The sequence below is a fragment of the Arachis hypogaea genome, chromosome 20 (assembly GCF_003086295.3).
Source record: "Arachis hypogaea cultivar Tifrunner chromosome 20, arahy.Tifrunner.gnm2.J5K5, whole genome shotgun sequence".
NCBI classification, from domain to species: domain Eukaryota; kingdom Viridiplantae; phylum Streptophyta; class Magnoliopsida; order Fabales; family Fabaceae; genus Arachis; species Arachis hypogaea.
In genome coordinates, this window is record NC_092055.1 from 2,343,772 (window position 1) to 2,367,567 (window position 23,796).

General features: G+C 32.6%; 1 pseudogene; it reads left to right on the top strand.

The window, feature by feature from the left end:
• The first annotated feature begins 9,962 nt into the window (after window positions 1–9,962).
• Window positions 9,963–12,070, top strand: LOC112782768 (F-box/kelch-repeat protein At1g67480-like; annotated as a pseudogene).
• Window positions 12,071–23,796: the final 11,726 nt, after the last annotated feature.

Genomic DNA, 23,796 nt, shown 5'->3' on the forward strand with positions numbered 1-23,796 from the left:
GACATAATTTTTCCTACTCATCTAAGAGGTTGCGGGTTTGAGTCTCTCTATCTTTGATTAAAAAAAATAACGTGAAAGAGACATTTTTAAATGAAAATATTTAAAATTAATATTTTTAATACAAAAATAAATTATATTAATATTAAAAAATAAATATAAGGTACAAATACAAAATAAATAAAGCATACAAAATAATTATGGTTAATTTTGATTTTGAAAATAGAAGTCTAATTGAAAAAAAGAGATTATGTTGAATAATAATACAAATGAGTATTTATATTAAATACGAATACAAATGAATTTTTATGCCTCTTGTTAATTATGGTTGAATTCGTTCTTTTTTAGAATTTTTTTTTCTTTTATCATTTGTAGGGTTTTGAATTAAGAAAGAAACACAAAAAAAATACATCAACAAATAAAAAAGTAAAAAAATACACTACCAAAAAAAATTATAAAATACACCAACACAAAAAAAAAAAAAAAACCACAAAAAAAAAATTAAAGGATCTTGAATATAAAGAACGGAAAAAGGAGCTTGAAATTAAAAAAAAAATAGTTGAATATAACAAAAAATTAAAACTCAAATTTTACACCATTTAATATTTAAATTTAAATCCAGGAGTAGGGACAAATTTCATAAAATTAACTAGTCGCGTGACTGTCCTTGAAGATACACCTTGCATTAGATCAACTAGTACATTGGTTGCTGGTGGGGTACTAAATAGTCGGGACACCATTCTTTTGGTTGCACGTTTTGGGACCTTGCATTGCTCGAGATTAGTCTCCATCTATAAAAAGTGTGAAGTAAGTGAAATTTAAACAAAAAATAAATTGGCATAGTGGTTAAATGTAAGGAATAATTTAAAATATACCATTATCTCTAGAGGGTCTTCATTTTGAGACATAATTGATTGGCTCATGTTAAGCTCAACCTTAGCCTGGCCTTCATGTTGAACTTCTTGGTGTTGAATTAGAGGTGAATTGTCATTAGATGCACCAACTTAAAATGGGACATCAGCAGGTGAAATAGCATGGGTAGAGTTCACAATTGTAGCAGCAGTAGTAGGAACAGCAGGGTTGGAATTACCACCTTTAGTAGCAGCAGCCGCAGCTGCTATAGCAACTGCCACTTCTTCATCCTTCTTCTTTGAACAGTTTCTTTTGGTGTGAGCTTTTTTCCCACAATAGTGACAAGAACCTTTTTTTATAAATCCTCTTCATCTTGGTCTTTTGCTTCTTGCTTCCATCAATGCCCTCATCAGCATTCTTTCTACGTTTTTTCTTGGGTGCTCCTGACATCTTTTTGAATTTCGGAGCTTGTGGTCTATTGTATGAAGACATTTTTCACATTGCTTAGCCAGTAATATGATTTAAATAGAAATATATGTGTCATTGTATACATCCATTGTCAACCACTTGTGCCAAAATTCATCAGGACATTTTTCGGCCCTAACAAATGCAGCATAAGCATGGACACAAGGCATCTTTGCACACAGAATTACAGTAGATACAACCAGCAATATATCAATATATTTGTATCAGAAAACTAAAAATATAGTATCATATAAGATGAATCTTGATAATGTAACAAAAAAGAATTCATTAACTACCACTTAATTGCCAAAAACCACATGAACATAGCCTCTCTCCCAAATCAAGTACCATATTGATTGGGTAGCCAATGATTTCAAACTTTTCATACTTTTCGTCTCCAGACCATACAGGGTTCCAACTCTTTGATTCCTTCCTTATCTGCTCCAACCTACTACACTGTATTAGGGGTAAAATTTCAATGTGGCTCCTAAGTTTCACCTTATTTCTAGCAATTGTCCTGATAGCATATATTCAAACTTCTTCCAATAGTGTGATGATGGGTTTGGCTCTGGCCTTCTTAATCCATGAGTTAAAAACCTCACAGGCATTGTTGCAAATATAGTCTATTTTGGGTACATTACTGAAAAAAGCTCTACTCCATGCATTTTTTGGCCACTTGCTCAAGTATGAGTGTATGACCATGCCTCTTCATTGAGCCTCTTAATTTTTCTCATTCCCTCAATCCACTCTTCTTGTGTTGTTGATCTTGCATATTTTCACAATAATCCTCTAAGTTCATTGTTCTTCCATTGCTCATTAAAATTTTTCCACAGATGTCACACACAAAATCTGTGATGGGCATTTGGAATGACTTTTCGAAGTGCTGGAATTAACCCCTGTACAAAGTTAAACAAAAAACCACAAAATGTAGTTACTGTCAAGCCTTAGAAAGGTTCTTGAACTAATTTAAATGAACTCAAAATGGTCCCCTATAACAAGCTAACACAACCATGATGATAAAATAAGAGTTAATAATAATTAGTAACAAGGCCAATCCACCACTAAATATGGTTAAACATAACATTATTAAATATAATTAAACATTACCTTTTATCAATATCTAATTCAATTAGTAAGACATAACATGATTAAAAATATTTTCCTTTACGAATATCTAAATATCTAATTCAATTAGTAAGACATATATCTAATTCAATTAGTAAGATATAACATGATTAAACATTACTTTTTGCATGTTAGAAATGAAGGACCACCCAGGTCGGTAATCACCAAGATCTTCAAATAGCAACTCCAATAACCATTTTCAATTCTCTTTGTTCTCTATACACACAATTGCATAGGCTATGACATAAATTTAGTTGTTCACGTCTTGTCCGATAGCTGATAAGATTTGTCCACCAAAACGTGTCTTTAAAAAAGCTCCATCCAGCCCTATAAAGGGTCTATACCCAGCCTTGAATCCTCTCTTGCATCCATCTAAACATATATACATCTTTTTGAAAATAGGATCTTCATCAGGGTTTGGTTGAGGGATAAGTCTAATTTTAACTTTAGACCCAGAATTGCTCTTAAGAAGGGTCAGATCGTAGTCTCTAATCATATTATATTGAGTAGCTACATCTTCGTATACTATGTGCCTTGCATCTTCTAAAGCCCTTGTAAGAGAAGACTTATTAAGATCCAAGTCACATTTGCTCTTGAAGTAGGCAAGAACTTCAGAGTGCTTTAGATTAGGAAACTTCCTTAACTTCTTCACCAGTTTATATGCTAACCATCTTCTGTTTGCCAACTTGTGTTTTGCACTTCATTGCACAGGTATGATCATCATTAAAGGTTTTTATCTGCCAGCAAACTCCCTTACTATCCTTTGGGCATAAACCACCCAATCACAATCTTTGGTCTTGCACAAGGCTCTACACCTGACATTATCATTCTTCTTATACCAAATTCTCCTACCTTCCTGGATACAATACTCCCGGACAGCCTCTCTAAATTTCTGCTTTGTGTTAAATTTCATACCAACTTCAAGCTGTAGCTCTCCAAATCTAGCATCTCCGTTAAACACAGGAAATACATTATCAGATTCCACCTCAGATAGCTCATCTTCAGAGGCTGGAGGTGTCTTCATTTTCTCTGAATGCCATGAATCTTCTCCATTCGAATCATCATGATACCCATCTTGAGCATCATACGCTACGACCACATCATGCATTGCATTAGATCCACCAAAAAAGTAATTATCATCCTCACTGGAATCAGACTCTCCCACCACTAAACCATTATACTCTAACAACATTTTTCTCTTCTCTTTACTCAAATGGCCCTGTGAAACATGTTTTGATTTGAATTCCTTTGTTTTAGCAGCTAAAATCTTCAATGAATCTTCATCAAGATCTTCACTTGAACTTTCTTCACTCCCAGGCTTATAAAGGCTGTCTTCCATGCTATCACAACTATCATGGCTGTTCGATAAGCAATCTATCTCTATATAAATTGCCTTTCCTTTAGCTGATGATCTTGTTGGAGGCCGCTTACTTACTTGCCTTGTCACAGGCCTTCTAACATATCCTCCATCCTTGTTCAAATTATTTTTTGCTCTACTATCCATGGATTCAGTTAATTTTTTGGGCTGATTTAATTTGTTAAGTTGGGTTGATTTTTTGGGTTCAGTTGATTTCTTGGGTTGTAACTTTGGGTTGAAATTAGGCTTGAATTTGAGCCTAACTTCAGTTGCTGTGTTTGGAGTTTCGGTTCGGGTATAGGTAAATATTGGAATAGGAATTAATTTTGGGTAAGAGGTGGGTGTTGAAATTGGGGCAGGGGTGGGTATTGGGGTGAGAGTTGATTTTGGAGTAGAAGTGGGTATTTGCGTGAGAGTTAGATTTGGGGCAGGGGTGGATATTTAGGGTGGGGGTGAGTATTTCAGTGGATGGTCGACTCATCTGAATACATCAATTCTTTTTCTTTAGCTGACTTAGATGGTTATTGTTCCTCAACATAATCTGGTTCAAAGACTCTATGCTCATAATACACATGAGCAATTCCGTTATTTCTCTCAGCATAGAAGCACATTTTTAGCATATAATTGTCATTAGTTAGGGTCTTCCAACCAGTTGTCAAGAGCATGTTGGGAACCAACCACCTACATTGCTTGACCTTATCAAAGCCAAAGAGTTTGTAGTAGTCTCTGGCCGAAAAAACATCCAATGTGTCTGTATCTAATCCAAGTAATTCTGTAATTTGTTCCCCGCAGTATGTCAAGTTTCTATCTTTATTTCTGACAAATAATCCTCTATGGTGGTATATAATTTTAATGAATTGATCTTCCATCTGCACACAGAAAATTTAAAAAATGATCAACAACAACAATTAGAACTAGTGTGCTTGATATATATAAGTTATTATGTCAGTGCAACTAATTAGAATTTTCAATTCATTTCACCACTATAATTTCAATAGAAAATATAACAAACCAACAAAATTCACCTCAATGTTTATTCAATGATTCAATTGAATTGAAGAAAGAGAGATGCAATACAGCAAAAGAATATAATTTGACTAGTCTTTACCATGTCTTGACAAGGTTAGACTTGCTAAAACATAAACTACATTATTGTTATGAGACAACAACAGACCAAAAAAAGTTCATTTAGAAAATTAGATCAACTACTCCATATACGATCAATAATTAAATCTTCTAGATCAATTACTCCATGTTACAAGATGCAACAAGCAGTTGACTTAATCAACTTGGCTACAATAGAGATTAAGACTTTGATGAAACTACACCTCTCTTTTAAATAAAATAGAGGAAGAATCAAATATAACATATTGCATATGACAATCTGATTCCATTCTTTTATTTCTTAATCCATTGATTATCAGACAAACACACCAATGTCGAAACTCTAATCCAAAAAAATCTCCTAAAATACTTAAAATCAAATTAATGGTCCAGAAATAAAAAATGATCGAACATCTAACTAATAAGCTAAGAAATTAAATGGTAGTCACTGAAAACATAAACCTTAATAAAGAATAAACACAAAAATTAACATATACTAACATGCAAAGCAAAATACATTTAGCTAGAATGCATAAAAAAAAAACAGAAGAGGAACCAAAAGTGAAGCAAAAAACAAAGCATCATCATGGGTATAGAAGTTTTTTTCTTCACTATTTTCCTTACCTCAAACTTAGTCAACGTAGGTGAAGAGGAGACGGCCGGTGCAATGCGAAGTGGTTGAAGAGAGGAGAATCGCGACTTCTCTGATAAGTCAGACTCGCAACAGCGCAGAGAAGAGAAAGAAGAAGAACAATCCTATTATGGGAGAATATCGTGTAGTGCTTGGTTAACTATCACGTTGCCATCTCAAAACATAATACGACGTCGTTTTGGGCTGTTTGAACGTCAAACTAAAACGACGTCATTTTAGTGGAGTCCAGCATGGCAGTCTTTTGTACACGTCATCTCTCCGGTAATGACTCTATGACGGAAACCACCGCAAAGACCAACGTGATTAAAATTTGAAAAGTTTAGGGACTAAATTGAGACAATTGAAATTTTAAGGACAAAATTGAGGCTCTTGAATATAATTTTAGGGACCAAATTGAATATTTTCTCATTTATTTTCACTTAAGATTTAATAAAGCATATAATGTTAAGTTTATGTTCATAATATATATATGCTGAAACTGTTTTCAGTGTTCTATTCTGTTTCTACTTCTAATACTTTGTGATAAATTGAATTGCTCATATATATATATATATATATATATATATATATATATATAATTGTTAATTTTTTTATAAATATTTTTAATTTACAAGTTATATTTACGTTTTGTCTTACTATTTTACGAATTATGATTCTACACTAGTCTTTAGACTCAGATAAAAACTACGAGTTCACTATCTTGGTCTCATCATTTTAGAGAGACACAAAATACATGTTTTTAATGGTTCTTGTGTATGACTGTCTTTCATAATTTTTCTTGTCTCAGTAAACAAACACCATACATGTACTCCCGTGTAATTTTGCGTCTATGTTTTGATAGACATATATACTAAAAACAAATGCTGCAAATTTTAAAGATTGGTCTGTATCCAAAATATTTTTCTAATAATCTTTATCTTTTTATTCTTTTTGCTGACGTAAATGTATATAGTTAGTTATGACATCAATATTCATTTTTTCGAAAATAATTATATTTTCACTATCTAAATAACTTTTTGAATTCAAATCTTATCTGAGAATATTTAAATTGAGAAGTTTAAATTTTTATCCAATTAACTCAAATAAAGCGGTTTAAACACTTTTAAATTCAATTTAAATTAAATAATTGACTAAATAATTTTACAGATATTACACTAAGCGGTTTAAACACTTTTTAAAAAGATTGAAAGTGCTTCTTGTGTTTTCAACGAGTTTGTCAAACACATCTTTTGCTTTTAATTTTATAAATACACTTTTACTTTATTTATATTCTTATTAGCCCCACTTATTAATGATAGTAATTATAATATCATATTCTTAATTATTAGGCATTTTTATAATCATTACTTAATATTCTTTTTTATAATTTAAATTTTATATTTAAGAATATAATAAATACTAATAATAATTAAAAACTGTAATAATAATATTCATTAAATGACTTTAATTGTAATTGATTTTTAATTCTTTTATTTTATTTATTATCATTTCAAAAGTTAACAAAGCGCAAAGGCCTTGTTTAATAGGTTTATCATTGTTAGAAAAATCATGAAGGCTATATACTCCCTCAAACGCCAAAAATCATAACTCTGATTTAATTACAAGTACAATTGGATTAGGTTAAGGAAATTTACCAGAAGTCGCCTTTGTCATTGCAAATAATATGACATTTGAATTTGACCTTAAAACGTACCTGTGTCAAAAGGAGTTGAAGAATAATTTGAACAACAGACTCACCGATGAGATTGTTGCCAGTCGACCAATTTTCGAGAATATAGAAAATCACACTAGCTTTAATGAGGTATGGTAATAAATTGATTTTTTTTTTTTGTGTTTTATGTGCATTTATAATTATACAGTACTAACTAAATTCATACATATAACATTCATAAGTTCATATACATAACATCCATAATTATATACAACTAATATCTAAAAATTAAATTCATATTTATTAGATATTACATCCATACACATGTCATTTTTTTTAGTTATTTCATAAGTAACTATCAAGTTAATACCGATGTTTTTAAATTTTATCGTAATTGAATTTGAAAAAATGTCAAATTCTTAAATTAATTTATTCAATTGATAAATTTACTCATAACATTTATAAATTCATATACATAACATTCATAATTTTATATTAATAACATCCATAATTTTGTACTCATAATATTTATAATTTCATACCTATGATGTCTATAATTAATAATTTTTTATAATAAATATTACCAAATTTTAAACTATGCATCGTATTGTATTCTTCAAATTATTTCATATGTACACTAATAGGTCATGATTTTAATTATTTTAATATTTTTTATTTAGTATTTATATCTATGTTTATTTATTAATTTTAATATGACGAATTAATAATTATTTTTAAAAATTTATTTTTAACTTTTGTTTATATTTTATTTTTTATTTTTTAATAGTCTATACGTAAAATATGAGTTGTATAATAGAAGTTGTTAAATTTTTTTAATTTAACCTCTATTAATTTCTGCAGAAAAATTATATTTTAATAGATAATAATATAATTGAGAAATATTAAGAATTTGATTTAAAAAATACTAATATTGATTTAAAAAAAAAATATTAATGACTTCAAGTACACAAAAAAAAATGTTAGTGATAAAAAAATGTATGTTTCATACTTATAAAAAAAGCAAGAATTTTTTACGTGATTTTTTATATTATAATTCCTCTTGTCTATCTAATTTAAAAAATTATCTGAACAAATGAATCTAATTGGATTATTGTTTTATCTTGTCAACATATTAAAATTAAAATTTCTAAAAATAATATTAAAAATTAATTTGTCTAACAAGGTTTAATAACTCCTACATGTGGCCCCCTCTCTCTTCCTTCATCGGTGGAACACGGTTGTGCAAGTGCAACCTAACACTGATCTCATTCCTTCGCTGACTCCAATTATTACCATTTTTCTTCATTTTTCACGTTTGAACCCGGTCCGCATTCTTGGAAAGTCTTTATATTTCCTCCACTTTTGCTTCTAATTCTATAAATGCCCTTTGCCTCTTACACCCTCTTCTCTCTCTCTCTCTCTCTCTCCATATACTCTTCACTCTTAATCTTATTCTGCTTCCTCTTTCTCATCATGTAAGTCCTTTTTCTCTTTTCATCCTTCTCTTCATCATTATTATTGTTATTCTCTTTCCATTTCTCTTATTACAGATCTAATTAGAGTTTTCTCCGTATGCTGTAATATAATTCTGAATCTGGTTCTTATACTCCTTAAATCTTCTATTGATTTCATACATCTCTGCTCAAATAACAGATTTATATTACGCTCTTTAACATTAAGTTCCTCTGCTGAATGAATTTCATACCTGAAAACGTTTCAACTTCCAAACAAGGCTTTTCTTTGTCTGGTTAGGTATTGTTTTGATTCTTTGTTTGTTTATGTGAAATGTGAAAAGTGAAAAGTGAAAAGCCCATCTGAACTGTGTAATTTGATTTCAGATCTGGTGGCTACTTCCGCTTCTGGATTTTTCAGCAAAGAATATTGATATCTCATACATATCTTACAGATTTTCAGTGCGTGGAACTGCTAAATATGTTCTAGGTTTGCTTTGTTTTGAATCTTCCTACTTACTTAGTTCTTATCCCATGTTTTGATCTTTTAGTAGGTTGATTATGACTTCATATTTGTCTCAACTATGTCACAAGTTGTTCAATTTTTCTCAAGATTTCATACATAGTTCATCTCTTTTGTTTGTGAATTGTTTTTGTGTTGAGAGTTGCACATTTATGAGATTTCAACAAAGTAGTGGAGCTTATCTTTTTGAAGTGTTAATCCTCAATATAGTGTTTTAGATTCTAATGTTCACTAAAATTAATGTGAAGTTTTGCACAATTATTTCTTTGTATGGTATTATTTGTAAGATTTTTGGGATAGAAGCTATGAAAATCAAACGCTTGTGCTGGACAATAGATGACTAGTTGTAAATTTTTTTACATTAAATTGCATAAAAATTAAATTTCTGTGGATTCCTGTCCAATTGATGTGTATATTGAAAAGAATGCCGATTGCTTTTGTTAACCTTCTAGATTGAACTTTTTCCCAGTTGAAGTTTCCCCATTGACTATGTATGTATTCCCTCAAATATTGCTACTTGTGTTGAAAATTGACTTATCTTTCTGCTTGTTTAACATTTCAGCAATATAAACTCGAAGAAAATGGAAGTTATAGGTGGCTGAATGTTGCCAAGTTCTATGGCCTACACTGGTATGACTGTGTTTGTACCTATAATAATTTTGTTGATTATCACTGATTAGTTTATTTTTTTAACTTTAGAATGTAACAAATTCTTGTTGTAATTTATAGATCTTTGGGCAATGTGTAAGGGAGGATACAAGTTTAGCAGCCTAAGAAACAATTCGCTGACGAAGATAAATCAGAGCAATCACAGTAGTAGCAGAACTTGTGTTATGGAATTTGAATCAGACTGGACAAAGCACAGAAAATCATCCGCTTACACCGCTCACGTGATTCGTTCTGCAACATCTATCTTGCCTTGGTCTTGTAGAGTCCCAATTGGTGAAGGGTATCATGAATTCCTTTAATTATATAATTCACATTAAGACCTTTGTTCATTGTTCGGTTAATTGGTCACGGAAAATTCTCTACATCTTGGAGATATATGGTAAGTGTATTTGCTGATTTGGAAAAGATGCCTGGTTTTGTTGCTGGAAAGAAGAGATCTACAGGCCGAAACATGTGTTTCACCAATTTGGCCAATCAAGACAAGTTAACTTGTTTGCAAAACAATCATTTCTTTGCCTCCGAGGTACTGGAAAACGATGATAGCCCCATTCTACCTGGTCTGCCTGATGATGTGGCAAAACATTGCCTTGCACTTGTGCCTCGTTCTAACGTCCCAACTATTGGTGGTGTCTGTAAGAGATGGAGGTCATTTATTCAAAGCAAAGAGTTCATTACTGTGCGAAAATTGGCAGGAATGGTTGAGGAATGGCTCTATTTCTTAACAATGGATACTGAAGGAGAGGGAACTCATTGGGAGGTTATGGATCGTCCCAGTCATAGATGCCAAGCTCTTCCACCGATGCCTGGTCCGGTAAAGGCTGGATTTGGAGTGGTGGTTCTTAATGGAAAGCTTCTTTTATTGCTGGATATTCAACTACAGATAGAAGTACCTTTGCCTCAGCAGAGGTTTACCATTATGACTCGCTCCTCAACAAGTACGATTTTCTTTTGTGCTTTATCTAGAAATCTATAAATGAGAGTACTTATATTTTAACATTTGTCAATAGAGATGGTTTATAATAGGATGCAATGACATTGTTACTTTCATTTATGTATCTGACCCTACCTGGTACATAAGACTTTCGTGGTTTTTGTTAATTTAGTTAGAAATCTGGGGAATATATAGTATATGATTAATTCTGATATGAAATCTAGTTCAGGATAGCCTCTTTTCCTGTTCATAATTTGGAGAACTTAATTGTCTGTTAAGCTTGTGAATTTTCTCCTGTAATAATTTTGTAAATTTTTGTGTGTGTGTTCCATTTTGGACATCAAATGCAGTTGGAGCAGACTATCAAAAATGAATGTGGCTCGTTATGACTTTGCATGTGCCGAAGTCAATGGCTTGGTTTATGCTGTAGGAGGCTATGGATTGGACGGTGAAATTCTCTCTAGTGCTGAGGTGTACGACCCTGACACCAACAAATGGACACTGATAGAGAGTGTCCGGCGCCCAAGATGGGGTTGCTTTGCCTGTTCATTGGATGGTAAGCTCTATGTCATGGGTGGAAGGTCGAGCTTTACAATTGGAAACTCCAAGTTTGTTGATGTTTATGACCCTGAAGTCCACAGCTGGGGTGAGTTCAAGAACGGCTGTGTTATGGTCACAGCACACGCAGTATTGGGAAAGAAATTGTTCTGTATGGAGTGGAAGAACCAGAGGAAGCTAGCAATATTCTGTTCTGAAGACAATTTGTGGAAAATGGTACCACTTCCACTCACTGGTAGCTCCAGTGTTGATTTTAGATTTGGGATATTTGATGAAAAGCTGTTGCTATTCTCACTGGAAGCAGGACCCTCTTATCAAACTTTGTTGTATGATCCAAATGCAGCTAAAGGGTCAGAGTGGCAAATTTCTGATATAAAACCATCTGGTGTGTTCTTGTGCAGTGTAACAATCAAGGCATGAATCTGAAATACTAATGAGGATCTGAACTTTGAAGACTGGAGTGGAGTGGAGTGGAAGACTTCATTGGCTTTTAAGTTTTATACATTTTAATAAAGTTTAGGAAAGTAGTTTGTGTGTGTCATTTTATATTTTCCATTTCTTCCACGTGTTTTGATTATGTACTTCTGCATGTGTCTTTTATTTATTTGGATTACGGTATCATTTAAGTCTTATATGTGGCATAATATGGTGTATTAAGTCCCAGTATGGGAACTCTTGGGTTACTTTGGTACAATTAATTTATTGAATTTGAGGCTTGAGCAGCACTTTTTCAAATTATGGTGAGTGAATGATGATTAACAGTAATAGTCATTTCAATTATGGTCTACATGTTTGTGCGCCTGGGTGACTACTCTCCAATCTGATATGCTAAAGTCAAAGTCAAAAATTGAAAGTGAGCATCTATGGTGTGTGGTTGGACCAAAAAAAAACATCCACATTTATAGAAATAACGTGGTTTGGGTCTCTCAGTGGCACCTTTTTTTTTTGGGGTATTGTGGTACCTGTTGTTATTTCTGTTCTCCTTCACATATTTCAATCGTGTGAATGAATAGCACTTCAGATTTCAGTATTTTATCTCCTCAAATCTAAGATGAGTTTGAATGACGTGTTTTTTGCGTTATACATTGGGCCAATTAACATTGCAAAACACTGGGCCTATGAATTTGTCCGTTCATGTGATCCAATAATTATTATTTCTTTTATTATACTACTATTTATATGAATGCATTATTATTTAAAAGGAAATTATCTTATATTAATTAGATTATTCACTGATCATGCATAATCAAAATTATTTGTTTTACTATACATTTTTAAAGTGAAAATTAATTAGTCTAATTTTTATTAGACACAATTAATTAGCGCACTATGTTGATATATAAGGACATATAGTGGATTAAATATAATAATGCAAGTGTTATTATATTTACGGAATGAAATAATAACATGTACAATAATGTTAATTTAATAGCTATAATGTATATATATATATATATATATAAAATAATCATAATCAACATGACTATTATAAAGTTGGCATATAATAATATATGAAGAAATAATCATAGCTGCTTAATTAGAATAATACAAGAATATATTCTAATGAATAAAAAAATTAATATTGAGGCTAAAATATAGTAATCCAATAATATTATTTCTTATTTTAAAACAGATCAATCATATACTACATAAAATTATTAACAAATAATGATGTGAAAATGAAATTATCATTTTAAAAAAATTATCGTAAATTTTTTATTTTACAAACCAATCATGCATCATTATAATTATTTGTTTTGAAAATAGAAGATATAAGAAATTGCATTGGCTTTGAAGACATAAGAATACTAATATAGTATTTGGAAGCGAAAATGAGACTGAAAAACAGATATTGAGAGACAAAAATTGAGAGATAGAAATTGAAATAAGTTCTAATATTGTGTTTGATGAAAAAGTATATAGGACTGAATTATGTCTCAAGTTTAAGATAAAAGTAGAGACTAAAATGTAATAAATTACTTGAATACCCTTGAAAACCGCATTGGAACAGGGTTGAGGACGGCAGCACAACAGCACCGATAGTGGTTCCAGCGAGCAAAGGTATGGCAAAGGTAGAGACCTAAATAGAACATAGACAAAGTAGGTTCAGGGACAAGAGCGAAAAGATGGTGACTGAGTAAGGAGACGCAAATACTATAATGTTTTTCGGCGACAACAACAACTTCTCCCTCTTCCTCTGTCACGCTTGTCGAGCTCTCTCTCTCAAGCTCTCCCTAAGCAAACCAAGTGACGATGCCGACCCCAGTTAGCAAGAACAGCGAGGATAGAAGCTCGTCAACATGGAAACAACCTCTCTCTCTCTCTCTCTCTCTCTCTCTCTCTCTCTCTCTCTCTCTCTCTCTCTCTCTCTCTCTCTCTCTCTCTCTCTCTCTCTCTCGACTCACCTCGCTCACGGTGGCTACTACGACGACGAGAAGGTGGTGGTCCTGGCAGCGGCGATGGAGCAGTAGCTCCAACTGGGTATCTTCGATTCTTGTATTTGGTTCGAGAAGATGAGTCCTAGTTTGATTTTGCAAAAGGATAAACTTGGAATTAACAATTTGGAATGAGAGTATTTTAGGAAAAAATATTATTTAAATTTCGATCTCCGTTCCTAAAAATTTTAGTCCTCTTTGTCCCTACTTTTTGGAGGTATCGAAGGGGCTAAAATTTTATGTCTCGAGACTGAAATTTTAGTTCCAGTCTCCAGCCAACAAACATGATACTGAGTCTCAGTCTTCCAGTCTCAATTTTAGTACCTCAAAATAACGCTACCTAAATGGTGTAATTTATGACACTTTTAAAGATGCCTACTTTGCTTTTGAGTTGTTGCAAGATGATAAGAAATTTATAGATGTCTTAAATAAAATAGGTACTTAGGCATTTGCATTATTTATGAAGAGGTTTTTTGTAATTTTACTGGTATCAAACAATTTTTCAAGACCTGACTTTGTTTGGAAGAATTGTTGGTCGCAACTTTCAGAAGATATTCTACATAGATGTCGAACGCATTTGAACATGAATGGTATAATCTTATTATCTTATTTATGCATTTCATAACTTCAAAGAATATTTTGTGGCTATAAATAGTTTGTTGAACTAACTTTTTTAAACCGTGATAGATTTAATTTTGTCTTATGAGAATACCAAGAATTTTGTATTATTAGACATAGAAGATATTATGCATTCTTATGGAATGAGTTTGTAAGAATATTCTCCGATATCAATCATTTCTGGTAGTAACTATAGAGACCTTAGAGACCTTAACATCATTGATATTGCGTACAGTGATTATGGAGCAAAAAGGATCTTATAACAGAGTTATGAGGGCTATGAACGAATTTGAGAAAGGATTTTTGTTTCCCCTTTATGGTCACAGTGGTCGAGGTAAAACATTCTGTTATAACTTGATGTTATTAAAAGTTAGGTCAGAAAGTAAAATAGTGCTTAATATGACTTCCAGTAAAATGGTGTCACTTCTTTTACTAAATGATAAAATTGTACATTCTAAATTTAAAATACCTCTTGCAAATAAATATTTTATGTACAATATCTAATTTGTATATTCATTAGTTAATATAATTAATCAAAGGATATTAATTGTATATTTTAGAGATGTAATAATTCAAATAAAATTAATAACTCTATATAAGCATAATTTGCTTCTCTATTGTTAGATACATAATTTGCATGGCAATGTAGAACAAAAATTGCGTGGAAGAGTTGTAAAGTTTTAAGAGGAAGTGACTTTTTTTTTTTTACTGGAAATAGAAAGTGACGTTGTTTGGAGCATGGACTAAGGAATTGATAATTTTCTCGCGGGAAAAAAAGGTATTTGGAGGAATGAAAGGGTGTTTAAGTTAAAAATGTGAATAGGTATGTACGTCCATCGCAATATTATGAGGAAGAGAAAGTATAGGGAGCTAATGGCCTAAGCGTACAATGTGTACAATAGAGGTTTAGGAAGTATTAGAGATATGACCATTAGTGTTACATTGTCCTGTCAGGTTACGCTATCGAACTCCAAAATCAACTTAAGTTTTTGGGATGAGTGATTTTATGACATGAGATGTTTATTATCCTGGTATCCGGATGGTTATTCTGGATAGTATGGGTGATGTTCATTTTATTCATGGACCAAAAGATTTAACACATTGTACACATTGTACGATTAGGCCATTGATTCCCTAACAGTACTCTATCAGAAAAGATTTTGAGAAGTGAGTTGTGACAACATATAGTTTCTCTTCCCAGCTCACACAAACTCTCGCCGGTACTGCCGTAAACACCTTTTTTATGAACCAAACAAATAAATCACTTATAAGACCCGCTTCATACATGGTATACGGCCCATTAACTGTTGCTTAAAAATATATCAAAAGCATTAAATATAACTACTTCATATATGGTACACGGCCCATTAACTTTTTTTTATTACCGTAAACTTTTTTACATTTTGAATACATTAAATATATCAAAAGCGTTAAAACATTTTTTTATTATGCTTAACTGATGTCATTAGGACACAGGCATACAGAGAGTCATAGACTATAGAAATAATTAAAAGTATATTGGTTTCAAATAAATTTACATAATGTTTTTTTAGATACATTAGTAACAATAAAAGTGGAATTTAAAATCTCATACATATTAATAAAATTTTACATCAATAAACCACCTTTATCTGTTTTTTCCTTAAATAAATGTATGGCCTTAGATGAGTCACAGTAATTTTTTGACTTTTTCCTTCTCTGAATTAGTCTTTTCAACTAAAATAGATCTAGGATGTTTAGAAATGATAAGAAATCAAACTAATTTCAATAATTATTTATTTTTATAATGATTTTTTAAAATAATACGAAAAACCGAATTCATCAACGATTGAAATGTGGCCGGGGCATTGGTAAGCCCTTAGGAGTGTCAACCGGCCAACAAAGACCGTAATTACATAGATAACAGCTCCTCCCTTTCTCCGTCTTTAAGGCTTTAAGGCGAACCGTATAGCGGCCGGAAAGAAAGACGACCTCACCTTCTCGTCCTACTTGCACTCTACTCTTTCCATTTTAATGCTAGCTCAGAATCCGTAGATTCTCTCCCTAAGAGTAGAGCCACTTGACCAGAGAGATAGACGATGTTTGCACGGATACCCTCAATGCATTAATTTCGATTATATAATAATCAATTTATGTGTGGATACTTTTGTTGGAAAAACGATTTCAAGATGATAATTTAATTTTTATTCTTTCTCACAATAAAAGAATTTTACATAGACAACCAATTGTATTACAAAAAAATAATTAATTTTCAAACTTAATACTTAAAATATCGTCCTATATTTATGAATCTAATTAAATGCTCGTACAAAATTCTTTATATTGTCATCGTATCAAAATTAATTATTTCAAAATATATTAAAGAATTTTTTTAGAAAATGCTATAATTACAAAAATAAATATGAAACTTCATATTATTTAACATTTAATATTTTCCGTAACATTACTAAAATCGTTACACTTTTAGAATATTCAACTTCAGCTTATAATGATGACATTCAGAATATTATTCTTGCTATTAAGCTATTATTTTTAGCTTCAAATTATTAATTTTCATTCTAATCTATCTTTAGTCTTTTAAGTTTTAACTATGGAAACGTGTTTGTTTTTTACAAAAGCAGCTTCTCTAGCCTTTTTAGATATTTCCCAAACATACATTTTGGTTGACATATTTTGCTCAACTTTGCTTTTCGCTGACCATATTTGTTAGCTCCTTAGGGGAAATTGCCTACCAAATGACCTTAGATAAAGTTTGGACAGAGCAATTTTATCAAGGATATTACTAGGGGTACAGATTATAACACAGTTAGATGATTAGATTATGGTTTCTCGCAGCAGAAGCCTACCATAGATGACGTATCTGTATGCCTCTTTAATGCTGCACCCGGATTCAAGTCTCAGCTAAAACTGGATGTACTTTAAGAACTCATAGTGTGTGACTAGTGTATAATGACCGAACAGAAAAAAAAATATGGTTTCTCAGATGACAAAATGGACAGCCACATATATCGGTACTCTTCATTTCCATCCTCCTTCAAAGAGACTTATAGGCGTAAATACTAGAACTAGTTTCAATTTACAGCTCTGTAGATTATTGTCCCATTAGATGGCACTTATCTTGGCTCTTTGGAGAGACGACGAACAAGAATAACAAAACCTCAAACTCACACAAACTAAGTATTAACTACTAAACCGTCTTTGGAGAGGATCGAGGACGACGACGACGACGGCACCCTCTGTCACTTCCGACGACGACGATGACAGAGGCGGGCTTCACGACGAGCACAGAGATGGTGAGGAGGAGAAGAGTGGCGGCGGCTGGGGGGCTAATGGTGGCTGATGGGGCTTCACGATAAGCAGGAGGCTGGGGGCTAACGGTGGCTGATGGGGCTTCACGATGAGCAGGAGGCTGGGGGCTGACGGTGGCAGCGGTGTTTACTCTGATAGGGTTAGATAGGAGTGAAATTAGGGATATTTTTGAGAAACTGAGAATGTGAGTGAGAGAGAAGGGAGAGGGGGTCGCCGTTTTGATGCTAAAGGGGAGAACCGGACCTTCAAAAAATTTGGTCGGTTCAATTGGTTTACTGGTTAATAATTGGTTCGATTGGTTTTTTAATCGATTTTTTAAACTACGGTTTTAGGGGGTCAATCGAATCGGTTAGAGGACCAGTTTTCAGTTAATATGGTAGAACTGGCCATTCTAGTCTGATTTTCAGAACCTTGGTTTATCTTCTCTTTCTTCACAAGAATCAGAAATTCACAAATTCAAATCAACAACATTATACAGATTCATAATCAACATAATTAATCAGCTACTTACTCGTTTAATCAAAGTATAACCTAACTGAAAAACTAAAAAAATAAAAACTAAGAGTAAGTTTCACGAAGACACGAACCCAAAAAAGAGAGAAGAGCAACCTGTCCGAGCACGGCGAGGGGGAGGCAGCAGCGACGGATGAGGACGCGGAGCAAGGAAATGCGACGACAGGGTTGCTTGGGAGCCGCAGACACGACGGTGCAGTACAGGGGAGCCACAGATGCAACGACCCAGTATCGGAGACACACCGAAGCCAGCGAGTCGAAGCAGAGGAGACGGTCGGCGATCACGAGTTCTAGAGTTGGAGTGCGATTGAGAGAGAGACTCAGAGACCGGTGAAATGGTGAGGAAGAGAATCCTTAAAGTTAGAGCTCTCTCTCTCTCTCTCTCTCTCTCTTAATGAAACGATGTTGTTTTCATGTTGGGAGGAAAAAAATAAAATTTTCAAATCGCCCGGGTTTATGTTCTGGTTAATGGTTATTAAGGATTTGGATATTCTGATGTCTCATGGTCAAAGTGTTGTAACCGCAAATAGTAAATGTTGTTGTAGCTACCACGAATAGAAAAGGGGTTTATTGCGTTAAAATCGCTATGGGCTTGATTTCTTGAGATAAGGGATTGTTTTAAAATGAAAATATTTTGGATTTTGAATATCTGACAAGTTTAGTAGGTTAATGCAAATTGATTAACGTATGTGATGTAAATGATTTTCTGTTGTGATTGACACGTTGTGTTTGTTGGTGATTGGTTGAGTTCTGAATTTCTGGTGAAATTGATTAAATATGTTAATTTTGGTTTTCTTTATTGAAATTGATAATGATTGATTTTGAACAACGGATTTGAAAATGTTGATTTGAAATGCTGATTTTGTTAGGTTGAGGTTGAATTGAGAAAACCCGTGAATGGTGGTAAACTCCGATTTTTAGGGGAAGTTCTGTCAGAATTTTTCTAAAAATTTGAAGAGTTTTGGAAGTTTTGGTTATGATTTTGAAAATGACTTTGGTTTGTTTAACTTTATCAAAAGAGATATGTCTTGAATACTTTTAAAGATTTTAAAGAAAATCGGATTCTTATGATTTTGTTAATTCGTGATTTTAACTCATTTATTTTTAATAATAACGAAAAGAGATTTGATTAACTAGTTAAAGATTTTAAAAGTAAATTAATTATAAATTCAAGGATTTAGAAATAGGAAAGTGAGTTTGAGGTTTTAATGGAATTAAATATAAGAGTTGAAAAAAAGAAGGTTATTTTAAGGAATATGATGACAAATTATGTGATGTTTGATTTGAAGGAAAGTCATGCAACGGTTAAGACAAATATTGGAAGTTTAATGAGTTGTTGGGTGTTAGGAAGAATGGATATGGTTTAGGCTTGAACATGGATGAGGTTTGATGGGTATTGATCTCAAAAGAAAAGTGTTTGAGAAGTGTTATTGTGAAAGTTGCTTGAAATTAAAGATTTAGAGAAGTTTGGCTTGTCAATCTATAATATGATTTATTAGAGAAATAATTTAATGAGATTGAAGGAGTTATGTGGTGTTTGAGTTAAATTGTTATTGGCTACAAATGATTATGTTTTATTTGAGTTAGTATATAATCTTGACCTCGAGTCTAGGATGTTGTATTAAAGACCTCATACCTACAAGTTGTATGTAACGGTCCAAACCTCACCCGGTGAATGATAAAGGATGCAGAGTAGAGTTTTAGCGGTGTTATTGATGAGTTTGTTGAGGATTGTGATTTTAAGTTGAGATTACATAGATGATGATAAGAAGTGAGATTAATATGAAACTTATAATGAGTACTTGATTAAGTTGAGATGTGCGAGAGATTATGATTGAGAATGACGATTATGTCAGTAATGATGTGATGAGGATGATTATGATAATAAGAAATTATGATGATTGATTTTGATTGAGGAGGATGAGGATAATTATGATAATGAGAAATGACAAAGATTGATTTTGATTATGATTGTGAATGAAGTAAAATGAGTTTGAGGGTGAATTTGATAACTAAATTGACTCTGATTAAGATATACCTGCTTGGGTAGATGCAGTGGCGTTGTTCCACTTGCTCCGGTTTATGGTTTGATTTTCTGGGGTAGATGCAAGGATGGTGGCTTTGTCCCCCTTGCTCCCAGTTTATATTTGAGTCTCCTAAGGTAGATGTACTGGTTCGCCCCCACTTGCTCCTGGTTGGGAATGATATGTGATTTAAAAATTTATCCGAGTCATGAATTTTCCTGGATTGATGCAGTGGGTTGGCTCCACTTGCTCCAGGTTGAGATTTGAGATTATGTTGACCCTTCGTCGCAAGATGTGGTCGGACACTTATACCTTTTCGGATGTTCCCCAATGCATTTGATATACGAATATAAATTTTTGAACTTGGGGATGCCTGCACACAGAGACTGTCTAGGGTTCGCTACTAAACATGTCGAGTTTGATTGTATAATCGACAGATGAGTTCATCGGCCATAGGGGCAGACATGCATCATTTGTATTTGTGTGTATTGTTTGGGTGTGTATTTTGTTTTTAGTTTGTCTATTTGAATAATTGCATCTATCTACTATTTGATCTAGTTACTCTATATGTACTTTCTTTTGGTGTATTTTTTATATTGTTTTGTCTATATTTAAAAACTGAGAGATCCCTCGTGCTGGCGGTGGTAACGTTGAGAGTTGTTCCTGATGTGGTGATGGAGGTTGAGGCAGATTAGACTTGGTATTGTCCTGATACTCTAGTTTATGTATTGATGGGTAAGAATGAGCAATGTAAGTTTGTTTGATAGTAATCCCTTAGGCACGTCTTTGATCCTTTTTTCTTATTATCCAATTTACTTTATGGAATTGTAAACTAAAAGAAATTCATTACGACTTTTTTAAAGTAAGTTTTCTCACATAACATTTTCAAAAGGTTATTTCAAAAATAAACTATTTTTATAATGAAATTCTTTCTATTTGCAAGTATTTTTTTGCTTTGATGGTATTCCCTTCTTTACTGAGAATTCGAAAGGATGATGTTCGCACCCTTTTTTATATCCTACACTTTAGTGACAGGTTTAGTAAGCTTTGGCACGGCCGCGACCGAACTACAAAGCTAATGTATTTGTATTTTTTGTTTTTAGTTTAGTTAAGATTCTTTTCTTCGTCATTTGTCATTTTGAGTTTTCAGAGTGGCAAGACTTGTATTTAGGGGTGGCAAGCGAGGAAGCCCGCCCCGCCCCGCCCCGCCTAGTGAGGCTGTCCTAGAATCCCAGTCCGTCTCGCCTAACGGCGGGCTAAGCCCGCCAAATATCCTTTTTTTTTTTTTTTACTTTTAACTATTAAATAATATATATAAAGGCATAAAAAAATCTCTTCTATGTTTTACTTTTAACTATTATAATTTCTAAAAGTATAAACAAATTATAATTTTTATATTCACAAACATTAAAGTTTTTGTAATTATAAATATTGTTCCCAAAACAAAATAAACATAATCCAAAACTTGATTATAAATATTGTCTCTAAAACAAAATAATCATAATCCAAAACACTCAATTATCATCTTCATTCTCTTGTAAGTTGGGTTGGGGGAAGTTGGGTTTTGGAAAAAAAAATTGTAAAAATACCCCTTGCCAAAAAAAGACTAAGCCCGGCGGGGAAGCCCGCCCCGCCCCGCCAAAACCCGCGGTTTAAGCGGTGCGGGTTAGGCGGGCTTTTGCTATTTGGCAAGTCCCAATTTTTCAGCCCAACCCACTTTTTTGGCGGGTTATGCGGGCCGGCCCGACAGGTTTAGGCCCGTTTACCACCCCTAGTTGTATTTGAGGAATTTTGAATAAGTCTATGTATTTAATATTATGTAAATATAATTATGTGATTAAGTAGTTTAAAGTAAAGACTTTTCAATTTCTTAATTAAAAGTTCGGTTTGTATTAGCGAAGGTTCAACATTAAATAAATATAGTATGAAATTAACTAAGTAGAGATAGATACTAAAAGTGTTACACGCAGGGCCAATAAGGTTCATGGTGAATGAAAAGGACACTGTTTCTGTGATCATGGAAACTGCCCTCAAGTCCTATGCTCATGAAGGCAGGCTTCCTATTCTTGGTTTTGATCCTACCAACTTCCTCCTTTATAATGCATGCTTTGACGGCATGGATATATATAGTTGAATAAAACTTACTGCTTTTTATATTCATTATTATTTCAATACTTACCTAAACGCAACAGATATTAGTTAGAGTCATGAAATCCTTCTCTCAAAATTTAAGATGATGATAGAAGGAGTTATATAAATGGTTATATTTATTCTAATACACACTCTTACGCAACATCTTTTTAGGTTTGCATGAATTTTTTTTCATAGATTTTTTTTTTTAAGATCAAACTCTAATATTATGTCTGCATATCATAAATCTATTACTTTTATAAATTTAAACTAATAGAAAGAAGCATATGAATAGAGATACAATATCACAATGATGTAAAGTTTGATTCATGATATTTTTGAAGCTGACTGGTTATTTTTATTGGTTTTTATAGAAACTGCTTTGACAGCTCTGAATCCATTGGAAGCCATAGGATCTTATAGGGTGAGGAACTTTGTGTTGTGCAAAAAGCAAGTATGTTCATCAAAGGCAGAACCGAACACAGAGCTGATATCGCAGAAAAGCAATGGTGGTAGTGGCTGGAAGGCATGGCTCAACAAATCATTTGAATTGAAAATTTTATCCCATTGAAGAGATATATCAATTTAGTGTAGTACAATGCAGTGTTCTAGCTATGATTGTTCTTTGTTATTCAATAATAATGTGTTTGTTGCAGTTGTATGCTAGTGTTACTACTAGTTTCTACGGCCTAGAATTTGGTTTTTTTTAATATAAAAAAAATTATTTCGTATAGGTCGAATTGATTATTTATTTTATATAGGCACCTATCCAAAAATGGAATATGAATCATTTATTATTGCTTCGGTTTCTGGGCCATAATCATCATGGGGGAGAGATGGCCGAGTGGTTCAAGACACCATTGGAACTGCTATAAGTGCTTTGTTCAAGATAGCACAAACGACGTTTTTAACACTTAAGATTATAAGCTCGTTTAGAAAGTTTCAAAAATTACTCTTTTTTATTAGGCTTTTGACTTATGAAAAATCACATTAATATTGTTTGATATAATTTTTTAAATATTTTTAACTTCTTAAAAAGTTGTTTAAGAGTTTTTGAAAAAATTACTCATTTTCAAAAATTATTTTATCGTTCCTATTCAAAAGATATATCTTCTTTATATGTGTATATGGACCTCTTTACATACAATGCGTACTAATTTTAGACTTCAAAATTAACATGGGAATGAATATGCTATTTGTTTGGTATTCTATGATTAAAGGTACTACTAATCTTATTCCATATATTGAGAAATTCGATATATAATATGCGAAGAGGATAATGTTTTATGTGATGATATGAAAGATAATAGGATAATTAAGAACACTCTATGTTATCAAATATAATCCATTGAAAGAAATTAAAAAGAAAACAAACACACACACAAGCCTTAGTAGTCAAGGTTGAAATATTGAAAAAAGGAAAAAAAATGTG